This window comes from Echiichthys vipera, assembly GCF_963691815.1.
Source record: "Echiichthys vipera genome assembly, chromosome: 15".
NCBI classification, from domain to species: Eukaryota; Metazoa; Chordata; class Actinopteri; order Perciformes; family Trachinidae; genus Echiichthys; species Echiichthys vipera.
This window is the reverse complement of record NC_139840.1, coordinates 18,658,484-18,674,329: the sequence shown is the minus strand read 5'-3', so window position 1 is coordinate 18,674,329 and position 15,846 is coordinate 18,658,484. Positions and strand designations below refer to the sequence as shown.

Below are 15,846 nucleotides of genomic sequence, written 5' to 3'. Positions count from 1 at the left end.
GATGTGACTGCTGGGTTTAAGTGGCTTACAAAAGATGAATAAGAGTGTGAAACTATAGTAAAACAGCCTGGCGATGCTAGTGCAAACAAGGTTTTCAGATGTGTCTGCAGTGGCCTTTATAAAGAGAGAGCTGTGTGTGCAGAGTGGCATGATACCCAGTGACAGTGTAATTGAAGAGCTTGAAAGAGAGAGAAAACTGCATGTGTGCTGTACAAAGTGAGACTGTGACTCATTATAATGAAAGAAGACATGGAAAGGATGTGTTTTAATGGAGAGAAAGAGGGAGAGAGGGGAAATGAAAGCAGCAGATTACTGTCTGTCCCTCCTGCTGCCTCCATTTACCATCATTGATTGTGCAGCCAGGCTGAATAATGCCTACCTGCTGTACTCAGATGGCCAGCATCTGTATCGATGTGTGGGAGAGGGAGAGGGAAAGGAGTGGAGTGCCTGAGCGTTTCAACTTTTCTTTTGTGTTCACACGCTATGACAACTGAATGTTGGTGTTCTTGTCTTCTTTTGAATGTCTTCACATGCTGAGAAAGATGAGGACAACACTCTGATATGAGGACAATGCTCATTTTAAGGGCCTTTATAGGACTGAGTTAATGGAAAGATAAGATTTGTGTTTGATATGGGATGAATGAAGGTTAGTTTGAGGTTAAATGGGTTTAGGGTTAGGATTCAAACTTAGTTTAGCAAAATGTATGAACATAACAAATACTGTTTATTGATACCATAGAATATTTATTAAAAAACATAGTAAGTTGATTTGATTTGATTTCTAATCTAAATGGAGAACTTGTGCTATTTATGTTTCCTGCATTTGCAACAGTGTTTTGAGAACAGACACCAAGGATAACAAAGAAAATATCAGCGATTGTGAGGTTCTTCTACAAAAAAGGAGACACCGGTCAATCCCTCAACAGAGGACAAGTGAGTTAGAAGGAGCATCAGACTTTTCTTTGCAAGATAAAAAGTTTTAACGTATAGATGAAAAAGGGTGATGCAGATTAGGTACAATCTCTCCTTTTATTTGGAGGAAACATCAAAACAATGAACATTTAAGGTGAAGAATTAGGAAGAACTTTGCAGATTATTACTTCATGCATGATGGTGTTGATTACAGTTATGATTGAAGTGTAAATGGGTAGAAGAAGAAGAAGAAGAATTCCTTTATTAGTCCCGCGAATGGTTAAATTCAATTTTCACACTATTATTTTTCATTTTACACACACACAGGCCCGAAATACACACACATCCACAGGGTAATATAACATTTTATTTTTTTCCTTTTTTACTGAGATGGGAAAGGGTGCAGAGGAGGGTAAACTCTGTTCAAATCGGACATTTGCATTTGCACATACAGCCCCGCTGGGCAACGTCTGGGCTTATGACTCTTCAGTCAGGTGACGATTAGCTTAGCTTAGCATACAGACTGGAAACAGGGGATGGGGCTTAACATGTAATATGTCTTCTTTAATCCAAAAAACCCAAATATCAAAAGGACACATGGTTTTACGAGGGGTTATGAGGGGGAGCATTTCTTTGCTGCAGTTTGCAGTGACTTACTTGAGTTTCCGATATGCCAGGCAACCTCACAGTGACAACAAGACTCTAAGAAATGACCGCGCCTGGCTAAGAACTAGACCAGCTCATTAACGCCGGTGAAAACACATTGATCTTTATATCAAACTGAAGTAAAAAGTAGATCATTGAGGTCCTCACAAATACAAGAATATAAATATTTGAGGGTGTTTGGGTCCATGTGTGAAAAAAACAGCTGATGATTTGATCACAAAATCTACCCGTGTGTCCTTCATCATCCCTCTTTCTCTCGTCCAAACTGGCCGTGCTCCTTCCACTCTCTGTCTCTCTGCCATCTGCCATCTTTTTTCTTTCTCTCCCTTTAACTGTCCTCAGTCACCCTTCACCCTGAGGCTGCAGGTTTCAGACCCCTCTCCCTCCCACGTTTTCTGTACTCCTCTTCCCCCTTTCCATCCATCCATCCATCCATCTGTCCTTCAATCTATCCCTCCCTCTCTGTAGATTCTTCTCCCCTGGGCTGTGCGGACAGTTGAATGGCTTTGTGTTTGACACGTGTGTTGGCAGGAGTCAGCATGCACACACACACACACACACACACACACACACACACACACACACACACACACACACACACACACACACACACACACACACACACACACACACACACACACACACACACACACACACACACACTCGCACACACAAATGCACATGCACGCACACTTCCAGTTTCTATTGTCAGTAAGCAGCTCAGCTGTGAGCCCCCTAGCCCTAATTCTGTGTGTGGGGTTAGGACAGAGCCCCCATTGTCCTGCAGATTAACTCTCTCTAACACACACACACACACACACACACACATACCCGCACGCACACGCACACACACACACACACACACACACACACACACACACACACGCACACACACACACACACACACACACACACACACACACACACACACACACACACACACACACACTCATAAACTCTCCCAAAACCACATGGGGTCCCTTAAGTGTGAATGTGCCTTGAGGCAGAAAATCAGGGGGCAATTTACGGCAGGGTCCATCTGAGAAGATGGGGGATGTACCGTAGACTCAATCCTCCGTTTGAAGCGTTAATGTCCAGCTGTATCTTTGGTTTCTTGTTCTGGATGATAGAAGTGTGCCTGGATCTCTTTTTATTAGTAATTCAATATCTTAAAATGTACAGGAATTTGTTATAGTGGATTTATGCATGAATGTACTGACAATTCTTATAGTGATAAACTCTATGTACACTGATACTCAGATTAAAAAAGCATTGAAATTGTAAACTCTACATATTCTCCTGCATATTTACAGAAAACCTCCTGCCTTCTGTATATCTCTGTGCGGGCTCGCTGTAAGCAACAACAAAGTTATGAAGCTCAAAACAATTTTAGGATATAAGCTCTATAATTAGGGATGGGGATCAAGAACTGGTAACAAATTGGAATCGGGTTACATTCCTCCAAGCTGATCAGTTCCTTTTATTAATGCCGGCATGTTTTTTCTGACAGCTACACATTGCAAAACAGCAACAACAACAACAACAATAATAACAGCAAACTTGTACCCTGTCATGTATTTGACTCTACGCACAAGTGCCACCGCTTCCCAACCGAGCAACACGTCTGTTACCGAGCGTAAACATCCTGTTTACAATAACATTAGCGCAGGCAGGCAGGCTGAGCAGATTTTTTCTTTTACTAAGAAAACCAAATGAAATAAATGCTCCACAAATATTCTTTCATTTCATCTACACTGGGCTCAGACTCAGAGTTAATTAAACAGTTGTGTTGTCACTAAAACCTGTGTAGGTCAAGTGTTTTACACATTATTAATATTTAGTTTAAACAATCACATACATTGAGGGATGTATCTTAAACACCTAATGTTACTTCAAAAGAACTTTACATATACAGTATTTTTAATGCTGTGATGCTGGACAGCACAATTTAGGTGATCACTGGTTTGAAGCAAAGCCTCCCACAGCTAAAACCCAGAGAAGCCTCTAATCCATCAGAATTAGGGGGCTGTGTTTGTGGGTTTGTATTTTAAATGCAAATTAAACTGTAAATAAGCAGCTGTAAAATAATGAGCTGAGCCCTCATGTACTCAAATTCTAGCTGTCTTTGGGCACACTCTCTAAAGCTTTATTATCAGTGCTGCTTCGCGGGGTCGTGTCTCTTGATGAGATTACAAATCCAGACTTCCACAATCCTCCTCTAGAACTGGGAAGGAACGACACTTTTTTTTCTAGAAATTCAAGGATATCTGCAGCAAACAGGATTACAATATAGTAAGTGATAGGATTATAGCCATTAGGCTAATGTATACATATAACCTTAAAACCCAATGAACTTATTTCATGTGCACACAACTGCCTGAAAATACAAATAAGGCTTCACTTTTTATCATTATTTAACTGGGAAAGTAGTCAGTGAAATATTTCCTGAAAACCATAAAATTTGAACTTGGCCTCACAGCAGCGTGATGGAAACGGAGCCTTAGATTCTTTGCCAGATTTCTAGACCCGGCCTCAAAGCCCCCTCCTCCCTACCTGTGTGTATTATGTTGCATACAGTGACTGCTTACATTCAAAACCATTGACCTACATCGGCTGGTGTCTAGAATAACGGCGAGTCAGTTAGAGGTTGAGGTTTGTGTGTGTGCACATGTATGAATTCCATGTGTGTGAGGGGCAAAAGGTAACGTGTTTAACCCACATGTCTGCTTCAGGTGATCCATGGCCAGTTTGTGTTTGTACAGATCTGCACATTTCCTGAGTCATGTCTGAATAAGGCCAATTGACTGGCTTCGACGTGGCCACACTTTGAGCGTACCAATATGTGAGTGTGTCAGAGTTTTTTTATATGCCTATTTATTTTTCTTAATAGTTTTAAGTGAGGCCAGACCATACAAACATTTTGGGACATTTTTTCCCTACAAGAAATAATGCAGCCTGTGAAAAACTGCAGGAAGGCAGGTATTAACTATTTGCAGACTGTATTTTCGGCAATTTTCAGTATGCCAGTAACTGTACCACAAAATGTAGCAGACCAAAGCCTGAAAAAATTTGGATAAGTGGTTGGAGATGAGTGATGAGTTTTTGGTCTGCTACAAAATGTATCCCCTCTCTAAAATGCACAGATGCTACCATCAAATGTTAAATTGTGCACATTCCTTAATTTCCCAGCAAAAGTTATAGGGGGTCCCACACCGTTGGCCCTCGTCGGACCTCGTCGGCCCTCGTCGGCCCTTGTTGGACCTCGTCAGCCCTCGTCGGTCTTAAAGCTAGGCTGGTTCTTTCCCCCTACCAGTACCTCTAAAGCTCTCCAAATAACATGATATATCTTGGTAGTTTAATCAGTATGAAAACTGAAATGTAAAAATTCACTCTACGTTTTATTGGGGTTTTTGTGCCTGAGTATTTCTTGAGTCTGAGCAGTTGCCAGGTAACCACTTGAGACAGGAAGCTAAGCTAAGCTAAGCTAACTTGGCTGTAGCTTCATATTGAACAGACTGATATGGGAGTGGTAGGAATCTGTAACCCCTCATCTAGACCACAACATGCTTTTTACTTTTACATCTCACACCACTCATTCACTCTCATTGTAATCTGTGCAGGCTGATGCTCCAAGCTGACTTGATGTTTGCTGTCTAGACTGAGAGTAACTCTCATGTAACTCTTTGCCAGAAAGCACATAAGTATATTAACCAAAATGACAAACTATTCCTTTAAACATGTGATGTGCATTTATGTGCGTTTGTTAGTTTGCACAAGCGCCTAATTAAATGAATCCTCTTATCGTTAATTGTATATGTCTGAGAACAAAACTGTGATTTAACATCCTACAACTCTCTCGTACTGCATGTTGAATACTACCTCAGACATGTGATGTAATGGTATGGTAATGATAAGTGGGGGCGGTGGGGCTGTGAGGAGTTTGGTTCCCAGTGGTCACTGCAGCCCTGGGAAAAAGGAAGTCCATACAGGAAGTGCGCTGGCTGGGCCTCAGTCCTGCATGACTGCAAACACTGTAGTCTACTCCGCTGAATGTATGTGTAATGTGTATGGATGAAAAAAAGCAACTGTGCACATGCTTGTATATTCACACACACAAGCACTCTCGTACAATAGTCTAAATGTTCAAGTGTGTGTAAGTACATGGGTGAATAGGTGTGATTCGTTTTTAAATGCCACATGGAAGTGAAAAGTGTACAGTGTGTGTGGTTTTTTTTGTTTGTTTTTGTTTTTTTAACCTGTGCATGTGCTGTCCCAAACTCTGACTTGACTTCCATGACTTTGTGATTGACTGATGTAGCTGCGGGAAACATGACAAATCCCACATGACATGGGATTTTCACCTTGATGTCTAAAATGTGCCCCCTCCCAGCCAGGAGGAGGGAGGGAGGGAGAGAGGTGAACCGGGTGTTTCTCTCAGCTGCCTGCCGGTCTGGTTGCTGTTGGTAACTTTGCTTGATGAGATCAGAGGGGATCGGCTTTCAGCCCTTCATGTCTCTCTCTCTCCTCTCTGCTCTACCTCCTTTTCTCTCTCTCTCTCTCTCTCTCTCTCTCTCTCTCTCTCTCTCTCTCTCTCTCTCTCGCTCTCTCGCTCTCTCGCTCTCTCTCCCTCTCTCTCCCTCGGAAAGACTGAAGTGGAACTGAAACTGGAGTGGGTCTGAAAGTCTGTTCGGAGCTGTAGTTGTCAGTGGAGAACGTCGTGACAGCGCTGCCTTGGAAACACTCTAGCGCAAAGTGTGTTTGGGGGGAAGAGGAAGAAGTGATAGCCTCGGGACAGATAAGCTCCAGGGAAGGGAAAGAGGGAGGGAACAAGGGAGGGAGCAGGAGGGAGAGGTGGGCAGCTCTCTCTTTCTCTCTCAGTCATCAGACTTGCCGGCTGCTGGTCTCTTCTTCCTCCTGGCTGTTAGAGTTCTGTCTTTGCCCGCGGCGGGCTGGAGGAGTTAAGCTGTTTTCTGGATGGATTTGATTATGGACTGAGCAGCTACACGAGAGCCGAGAGGAGTCACTGGAGAGTCACTGTAAGCGGCTTGATATGTTGTGTTGTCTACAAGGTGTAGTGTGTCATCACTGAAATATGTCTTACTGAAAGAGATTGCTATTTCAGGAGTGTGTGTGTGTGTGTATCTGTGAAAGAAATGGAGTAGCCGCTACAGCTGTATGTGATGCTTATTTATATGCATGTCTTAATGTTAAAACTAGCTGTAAGTATGATCTGTGTTTTATTATTTTACATTAGACAAGATAAGCAGGTTTCTCTTCAACCTTTTGATGATAAACTCAACATTTCCTCTTCTCTGAATGCTACCATGCACTCAGCCCCCCCCCCCCCCCCCCCCTCCTCCTTGCACATCTCCTGTCACCTTTAATTCTCCTAATGGTCTGGAGGACCCAGCTGGCCAACTGGGATACCCCTGTGTGTGTGTGTGTGTGTGTGTGTGTGTGTGTGTGTGTGTGTGTGTGTGTGTGTGTGTGTGTGTGTGTGTGTGTGTGTGTGTGTGTGTGTGTGTGTGTGTGTGTGTGTGTGTGTGTGTGTGTGTGTGTGTGTGTGTGTGTGTGTGTGTGTGTGTGTGTGTGTGTGTGTGTGTGTGTGTGTGTGTGTGTGTGTGTGTGTGTGTGTGTGTGTGTGTGTGTGTGTGTGTGTGTGTGTGTGCTTTTGTTTGGGAGAGAGCATTGAGAGTTGTGGGATAAGCTACCCAAGGATTTCCCCCGCTCACATACAATAATAGGATAGATCCTGCTTTCTATTTTTAAACCCACTGTTTGTCTATATGTTACAAACACCCCTAATCTGACTCCTTGCTCCGCACTGCCTGCAGTAGCTTTTCTCACAGTGTGTGTGTTTAGTCTATGGATTGGGGTGGGAGGGTGTATTTGTGTGGTCCATCCTGGGATAGAGAGATAGCAGCTCTCCGTTCAGACTTTATCCTTTTTGTTTTGTCAGCTGCTGACCTCAGTTTTCTCTCTCTCTCTCTCTCTCTCTCTCCATCTCTTCCATTGTTTGTGTTCTCTTTATTACTGTCAGATCCATACAGCCTTCCTCCACCACAGCCTCTGCCTGCTTTTTATAGTTAGTCCCTCCATTTAAATTAAACAGCCCTTTATAGGCACTGTTTTTTATTTCCTTCCTTATTTTCTCTTTGTTTTCTATCTTTCTTTTGTTGCAACAGTGGGGAGATTTCTCAGCGTAACGCTGTTCGTGTTTGTGAATGCTTGTGTCCATGTACTTTCCCCTGTAAAATGTCCTGGCACAGCCCCCTATGTTCCACTTTTGGAGAACACCATGTTGAGAAAGACAAGTGCTCCAATCATAAAATTTGGGCTCATTGTTTGTGTGTGTCACAGAGAAAGACTGCAATTATTTCCAGTAACTGTCAATAATTGTTTGACTAATTGATGAATGTCTTAGACTATAAAATGTCAGAAGATGGTAAAAAAAAAAAACGCTCTTCTCAAGTTTCCAGAGCCCAAAGTGTCACCTACAAATTACTTGTTCTGTTCGACCAATGATACAAAACCCAAATAAAGGTCAATCTACAATGATCCTCACTTTTGAGAGCTGGAAAGGGCAAAAGTTTAGTATTTTTAGTCGTTCTAGCAGCACGCTTTTGGAAAGTAAAATGTCAGTGTGCAAGTCCATCACTTTGGCCCAGACTGAAATAGCTCAACAACCATTAAATGGATTGACATGGTTCCTGTCATAAGGTCAACATTTCCATTTGTCTAATACTTAATATCCGGAAAAGGAATGACTTGTGCTGTTCTTTGTGTTAATAAGAAAATATAAGCATGCTTACATGCTAAGCTAAGATAGTCAACATGGTAACATTGCCTGCTCAACATCTGCATGTTAGCATTGTCACTGTGAGCATGTTAGCATGCTGATCATAGACTGAATAAAACATGGACGTAGTCTCTGTGATGTCACCCATCAGAAAAGCCATTGTTGAGCTTTGTGTGGGTGCCTCCGGTCGTCACCATCTTGGCAGTGTGCCTGTCTCCGGCTGCTCCCAGCTAATCCAAAAATGGGCAAAGTGGTGGAGCAGGGATAGAGCTGAGGTGGGGCTGAAAGAAGCTGGGTTGCCGAAGGACGGCTCCAGCTAGCATGGCTATAGACTCGTAGTAATTTTGCTTAATTAATAACATTAACAATTTATTGACTAAAATAATTGTTCATTTAATTTTCTGTCGGTTGACTTATTTATAAAGTTACTTGTGGTTACAGCTCTATAAAGTATATAGTATATAATAAATTCTTGACTCCTAAGTCTGCCTCTCTTACAGTAGGTGTTTGAAATTAGTGGCACAAATGTTGTTTTAATTATCATTTCATCACTGTAAAAATTAATAATTCATGATTTATGTTTGACTCGTGTGGATGTGACAAGCTTCATCACGCTCTTGTGCAAGCCGGGTAGGATTTTTAAAAAAAAGAGCGAGGCAGCAGCAGTGCGTCATATTCAGGCAGACTTTGATTCAGTTTCATTACTGCTAGGGTCGTGAATCTGCCACCTGAATCTACTGCTACCCCAGAGAGAGCTTTATAGATGGCACAGCCAAGGCCGGGTTTGTGAGTGTGAGTGTGTGTGTGTGTGTGTGTGTGTGTGTGATGAATAGGTTTCGTGTAGGTGTCCTTAAAGGAGTGCTCAATCACTGTAGCACTAATGTCTTCCCTCAGGACACCATGGATTTTAAAGTGTCAAACAGGAGGCATGAGAGGAATATAATATCTTAGGAATAAGCAGTTTTTGTTTGTGTGTGTGTATGTTCATTTGTCTTCTGTATTTCAATGGGTCTAAATGAACTGCATTTCATTTTTTAGGCAACTAAATTTAGTGTCAATTCCTAGAACACCAATGATGCAAGCTGGGTATTTAAGAGGAAGAACGAGGGAGTTTAAAGAGGGAATTTTTCATTTCAAGAGCAGTTTGAGCAGAGGAGGAAGATGTAGGAGAGGGAATATGATTCATTAGGGAGACGGTGGCTGGAGTTACTTAGAAAAGAGTTCAGACTGTGATTTAAGAAAGAAAGGAGGAAACTTTTTTTCTGTCCGGAGTGGGAACACATAAGTGATGCATCAGGGTAATTTTACTAAAGACAATCAACCCTCTTGTATGAGGGTAATTTCCTCCACAGTACATGCATAGTCAAGTGTGTGTGTGTGTGTGTGTGTGTGTGTGTGTGTGTGTGTGTGTGTGTGTGTGTGTGTGTGTGTGTGTGTGTGTGTGTGTGTGTGTGTGTGTGTGTGTGTGTGTGTGTGTGTGTGTGTGTGTGTGTGTGTGTGTGTGTGTGTGTGTGTGTGTGTGTGTGTGTGTGTGTGTGTGTGTGTGTGTGTGTGTGTGTGTGTGTGTGTGTGTGTGTGTGCGCGCGCGAGCGATGCCTGTTTACTTATATGCAGCTGCATGTGAATTCGCTTGTGTGCAGTGTTTTGCAGACCATGCTTTTCCTTCATGCTGAGCTGGCATTGATTGCCGCATGGTAGACGCTTGGGCATTTTGGTGGCAGGCCTGAGATAATATGTACCAATTGATAGGCTGTCAGCTCTGCTGAAGCCTCCAAAGATGTACTGGTACAGTAAGACAGAGAGACATGCAGCGAGACAGGGACATAGACAAATGGAAAGGTGGATATGGAAGAAAGTAGTGAGAAAAACGGGATAGAAAGTTGGTGAAAATAGAGTGTGTGAGGAAAGTTCAAGTCAAACCTACTAAGAGAGACAGTGATGAAAGAGTACTGCTTCTTCTACAACTGCCTAATAAGTCCAGAGATGTTCGTATGAGTGCAACACTTCTTCTCATCAGCTGCGAGATAAGTTTAACGTCCCAGTCTGGAGTCTCTCTCTCTCTGTATTTTGACATCCTGTTAGGAGCCAGACGCTACAGTTTATGTCTAGCTCTGGCATCTTCAGCTACCCAGGGATTCCCTCAGTAGGAATGAATGTCAGCAATGTAGAGAGGATGGTAGTTTGTATAATCTAGTGGGTACAGCTGTTGCCATGAAGAGCTATAATATAAATATGTGTCTGTTTTTCTGTGTGTTTATGCGCTCTGTTTTTATACACTGCGGTGACCAAACTCCCCCCCCCAGGAGTGGAAAGTGGAAGAAGTGACCTCTGTGATTCATTTTTCAGACGTCATAGGAACAAAGCAAATTCACTGTAATTCAGCATGACAGTTAAAGTTCAAATAAGGTCGGAGTGGTTTTGTCTGTTTTGTAAGGCCGGTAAAAAGTGATATGGTCAGAGATTAAGTTGTGAAAAAATCGTTGAGTAGAAAAAGGCAAATCTACAATACATCTGTGACAATGAGACACAGAAAACGAGTTCAAATTGTGCCCTTCTGCTGCTCTCCGCGATGAATTTCAAGCCTGAACAACATCTCAGCGAGCTAGCAATTTTCAAATGAGTGCACTCCCTAATTCTGCGCTTAAATCAGAATTCACTGCGACCAGAATAATTCCACTTCATCGACCCTTGAAAGTCCATTTTGCACACCGCGGCGCTAACAGTAAAAGACAGAGACCTCAATATTTCCAGAGGAATCTGCAGAATTTCTCATGTGATAACCAAAACAGAAGCCACACATGTGAAACGGTTTAGTTGCAGCTCATTAAATGTTATATTGAAAGAACCGTCTTTCTAAATGAATGTCCCTGATGTCTCAGCTGTCTTTGGGTCAAGATAAGACGTGTGAACATTGCTTAAAAGGAATAATTTGATATTTTGGGAAATAAGCCTTTCTGCTATGGCAAGAGTTAGATCAAAAGAAAGATCAATACCATCGTTTGTACAGAGACAGTCAAACCATTCCTTTAAGATGTCTGTAAAATATTCATAAACATTTGACTGAGAATGACGTGCTAAACGAAGCCCATTGTTTCCAATGCGGCGTATCAGTGGTGCAGCTGTTCCTGCTGCTGTCACAGTGTCTGCAGGTGGCTGCTATGATAACGTGTGGCCCAGCTGATTTAGGATGAAGGACACACACACACACACACACACACACACACACACACACACACACACATACGAGCATGCTCCCAGGCCAGACATTCATGCATGAACACAGAAACAGGAAAGCTGAATGACTGTTTCGTTATTCATTCAGATCCTGTGTGGCCTCGCGGGTCAGCGGCCGTCCTTGACTGACCCTCTCAGACACAAACGGTAATTACATATGTACAGTAAACACTACTGTACTCTACATTACTTGGAAAGCTTTGTTTCTGTTAGTCATAAATGGGGTGAGGAGGGTTACTTTAAAAATGTGTTGTTGCCATACAAAAATTTAGACAGTAACCCCATCCAAGTATCACAGTAATAAAGTTGCATAATTTTATAACTTTGAGTTGATATTTGGATTTCTTTGATACCAAATATGGGCGTAACTTGCACAGTACTGTGATGTTCTTCCCCTTTACTGTTTTAATGTCAAAATTATGCTGAAATTTCCACCCAGCAAAAGCCTTTTGATTTCACAAACGATAGACGTGAGACTTGTGAAGTGTTGTAATGTGTGTTCATGTGCCTGGTAGTATGGTTCTTTTTTTTTAAAGTTGTAATCCTGCTAATAATCCCCTTTGTGTGACTGGAGCTTGGTAGTTGTACAGCAGTTGAAGCCAGATGAAGTTAGCCCACACACCAGGTGCACACTGCTGTCTGTCCTTTCTTATCTCCTCCTTACTTCCTCTCCCACTTCTTTTTGACAAGGCTTTTAAAATAGTTTTTACTCTACTGTAGCTCCTGTTTTGTCTCACATTCACAAAACGGTTTTCTTAACTTCTCTCAATTATTCATTTTGTCTTTTTATCCTGCCATGTTTACTGGGGATGCACCGATTGTGAAATTCGGGTCAAATACAGATACCAATTTTATCCAATCTTATATTTTCGTTTTTGTTTATTTTGTTTCTTACTATTTATTTCTAGTCTTTGAATGACCACAAATTTAATCATACAAACAATCTTTAATAAAACCTTATTTTAGATGAAAACGATATTTGGAAAAAAACTGCTTCAAAAGCCCATTCAGCACAACATTCACTCACGCAAAATGAATGTAAAACAGCAGATAAGTATCGGCTACTACTCAGTGAATACCATCTTATTTGCTGACTGTAGAAAACAAACCAAATATCATCCTTTATCGATGTTCAGCCAATTTATCAATGCATCCCTAACGTTTTCCCATCTGTACCTTAACATCCATCCCCTGTAGAAATGACTTGTGTTATTTGATATTTACATAACTGAGCTCAAATCATTCGCCTCGGTTCAGACTTTTGGATCCACCCACTTCACCGTGTTGCCTTAAACGCAGTTATACAAGTTGACAATTCTGTCTGGTATTAGGCAACAAAATCATCATGGAGCTGAAACTATGAATCATTAACTGATTGACAGTACATTAATTTGCAACTCTGTTAGTGATCAAATAATAGCAGAAGTTTTCAGCTTCTAAAAGTTGGAAAATCCCTGCTTTCCTTTATCTCCTGTGGTCGTGATCTTTATATTGGTGACACAGGAAGAACTTTGTAGACTTGCAGATCACCTGTTGATTTGAGTTTTCACTATTTTCTGTCATATTCTAGTCCCAATGGTGAATTGGTTAATAAATCATAGCACCACCTGCGTTTTGCATATGTGTGGCAGCATGTGATCTTCTGTCTTGTCTAACCCAGCTGAAAGTACAGACGAAGGGAGGGGGCGCTGAGTGTTGTCGGTCCTAAATGAGTTGGCTGCAGAAGCAGCGAGGGAGATGGAGGGAAAGTAAACAACAGATGGCTGAAGCATGTTGCCGCTTTTCGCAGCAACAGACGCTGTGCCAGCCCACCACCAGCCTCTTGAGAGGTTACTACGCAACGGTGACCGTGACGACACGGGGGTCAGAGGTCAAGTGCCTCCTTGACGGCAGCCCAAAATGCCAGATTGTCATTCACATGCTGTGCCAGCTGAGACACACACTGAGAGTTTGTACAGTGTTAAATAGTGTTTTGGGCTGAACTTGGCAGCGATGACTCTGGAATCTTCCATGCGGCGTCCAGCCTTAACCCACCTGCCAGCCGTGATGACACACAATGAGGCGGCTGTATCTGTGTGTGTGTGTGTATGTGTGTGTGTCCGAGCAATGAACCCTCTCATGCTGAGAAGTGAACTGACTGGTGGCACACATTGGCTGCCAGCTGCCATGACCTCATTCAGAGCGAGAGAAACAGAAACAAAACAGGGAATAGGCAAATACGAGCGGCCAGAATGAGACGAAGGTGTGTGTGTGTGTGTGTGTGTGTGTGTGTGTGTGTGTGTGTGTGTGTGTGTGTGTGTGTGTGTGTGTGTGTGTGTGTGTGTGTGTGTGTGTGTGTGTGTGTGTGTGTGTGTGTGTGTGTGTGTGTGTGTGTGTGTGTGTGTGTGTGTGTGTGTGTGTGTGTGTGTGTGTGTGTGTGTGTGTGTGTGTGTGTGTGTGTGTGTGTGTGTGTGTGCGTGTGTGTGTGTGCAGGGCATAGAAATTTTACACAGAATTACACCATGGCCTCACTCTGTGGCGTGGTGGCTGACTGGGTCGTTGTGAATATGCTGGTGTCATCAGTCTTTGGTTAGAAATAAAAACACTGTACAAATACTCATTAACATTTAATGTACTTTGGTAATAATGTATTTTTCTAACTGTATTATCCGCTCAATATTATTGGCTCTCCAGGCTGCTCCGTGCTGATTCATGTGTGTATCAATATATATATATATATATATATATATATGTGTTTATTAGAGCAAAAGCATTTGCCAGGATGTCACATAATAATACAGTATTGTCAACAGTAGAACAAGGCTGAACCTTTCTTTTCACATCTGTGTGCAGTGCAGCGTTGATAAATTAATCAGCTGTACATCAACCCTATCGAGGTGCCAGACACTCGTACCAGTAGACACGTCAGCTCAGTGTACGCATAATACTGAATAGGTGCTTGTGGCGAGTGAGGTAAAGACAAGCAGCAGATACATGAGGCACATAGAGAGTTGTGTCATCCACTTTCCTGTCTGCCCGAGGTGTGACTCTTTTCCTGTGAACAGGAAGCACCAGCTACTGTTCCGGGAAGAGATAACTACGTCAGTTTAAACCACATAGAGGTGTGTGCGTGTGTGCGCGTGTGTGCGTGTGTGTGCGTGTGTGTGTGTGTGTGTGTGTGTGTGTGTGTGTGTGTGTGTGTGTGTGTGTGTGTGTGTGTGTGTGTGTGTGTGTGTGTGTGTGTGTGTGTGTGTGTGTGTGTGTGTGTGTGTGTGTGTGTGTGTGTGTGTGTGTGTGTGTGTGTGTGTGTGTGTGTGTGTGTGTGTGTGTGTGTGTGTGAGATCCTCTTTGTTGTGGCTTCAAATATGGTATTCAAGACTAATGATTGTTAAGTAAAGCTCACTGACTTAAAGTTTTAGAGGTACATTTTGTATATTTGTCTCTACTCCCGTAAACTAGAGAAATACCTTGAGAAACAGTAGGTATTATTTTTAAATTAACATTTATTTGAACGTTTTTAAGAAAAAAAAACAGTGTCACCTTAAGAAGTGACCTGAACTAAACCTGATATGAAAACTAAACTAAAACTGTCTTGCCCTCACTGGTTACTGTTACACTACTTTACACAGAACATGACATAAAAATTGAAATAACACTCAAAATGAAACCACAATATAGTGGTTATTCTATAATACTCAATAGGATTTGGGTTTGTCATGTACACGGAAATGTAGATGACAGAGCATACACTGCCTTTTACTGTTACATAATGTGTATCATACCACCCATCTATAAAGTGTGAGGGTAAGCGTAGGTCAAGCTGACTTTTTCAACTATGTTTCACTAAGGAACAGAGATGAATTATTACCTGGTGTTTTTGTTTTCCTCCTGTTGTGTTGCCTTTTTTGCAGACTCAGGCAATACTCATTAAAGTTACATAACCTAAATGAGAGCGTGCCAGGTTCAGATCTGGGTAATGTTGCACAACTGGGGAATGTTTGCCTGCATGTATTAGTATTGGCGTATGAGTTTGTGAGGGTTGTGCCAGATGAGTCAGAGGAAATATATGTGTGTGCCAGTGTGTGTATATCTTTGTTCATCCTGTTCATTGTTTATTCCTTTTTACTAAGCCACACAAAATCTGTGAAACAAGGAGTTTTGCCAACAATTGCCACTAGCGTAATTCTCTTTCTCTTTCAGTTACTCTTTTTGCCTTTCTCTTTCCGTCAGCACAACTCTTTTTCGTCCTTTTTTTT

General features: G+C 42.1%; 1 protein-coding gene across 2 annotated transcripts in view; it reads left to right on the top strand.

The window, feature by feature from the left end:
- Positions 1–15,846, top strand: part of LOC310957277 (SPRY domain-containing SOCS box protein 4-like) — a 78,138-nt gene that overhangs the window by 26,487 nt on the left and 35,805 nt on the right. The window contains exon 1 of one of the 2 annotated variants that reach the window (XM_083927772.1): positions 6,481–6,614. The exons of the other annotated variant lie outside the window; for it this stretch is intronic. The gene's annotated coding sequence lies outside the window, so the exon portion shown is untranslated. Of the gene's footprint in view, positions 1–6,480; positions 6,615–15,846 lie in introns of those variants that run through there. 2 annotated transcript variants of the gene reach the window in all.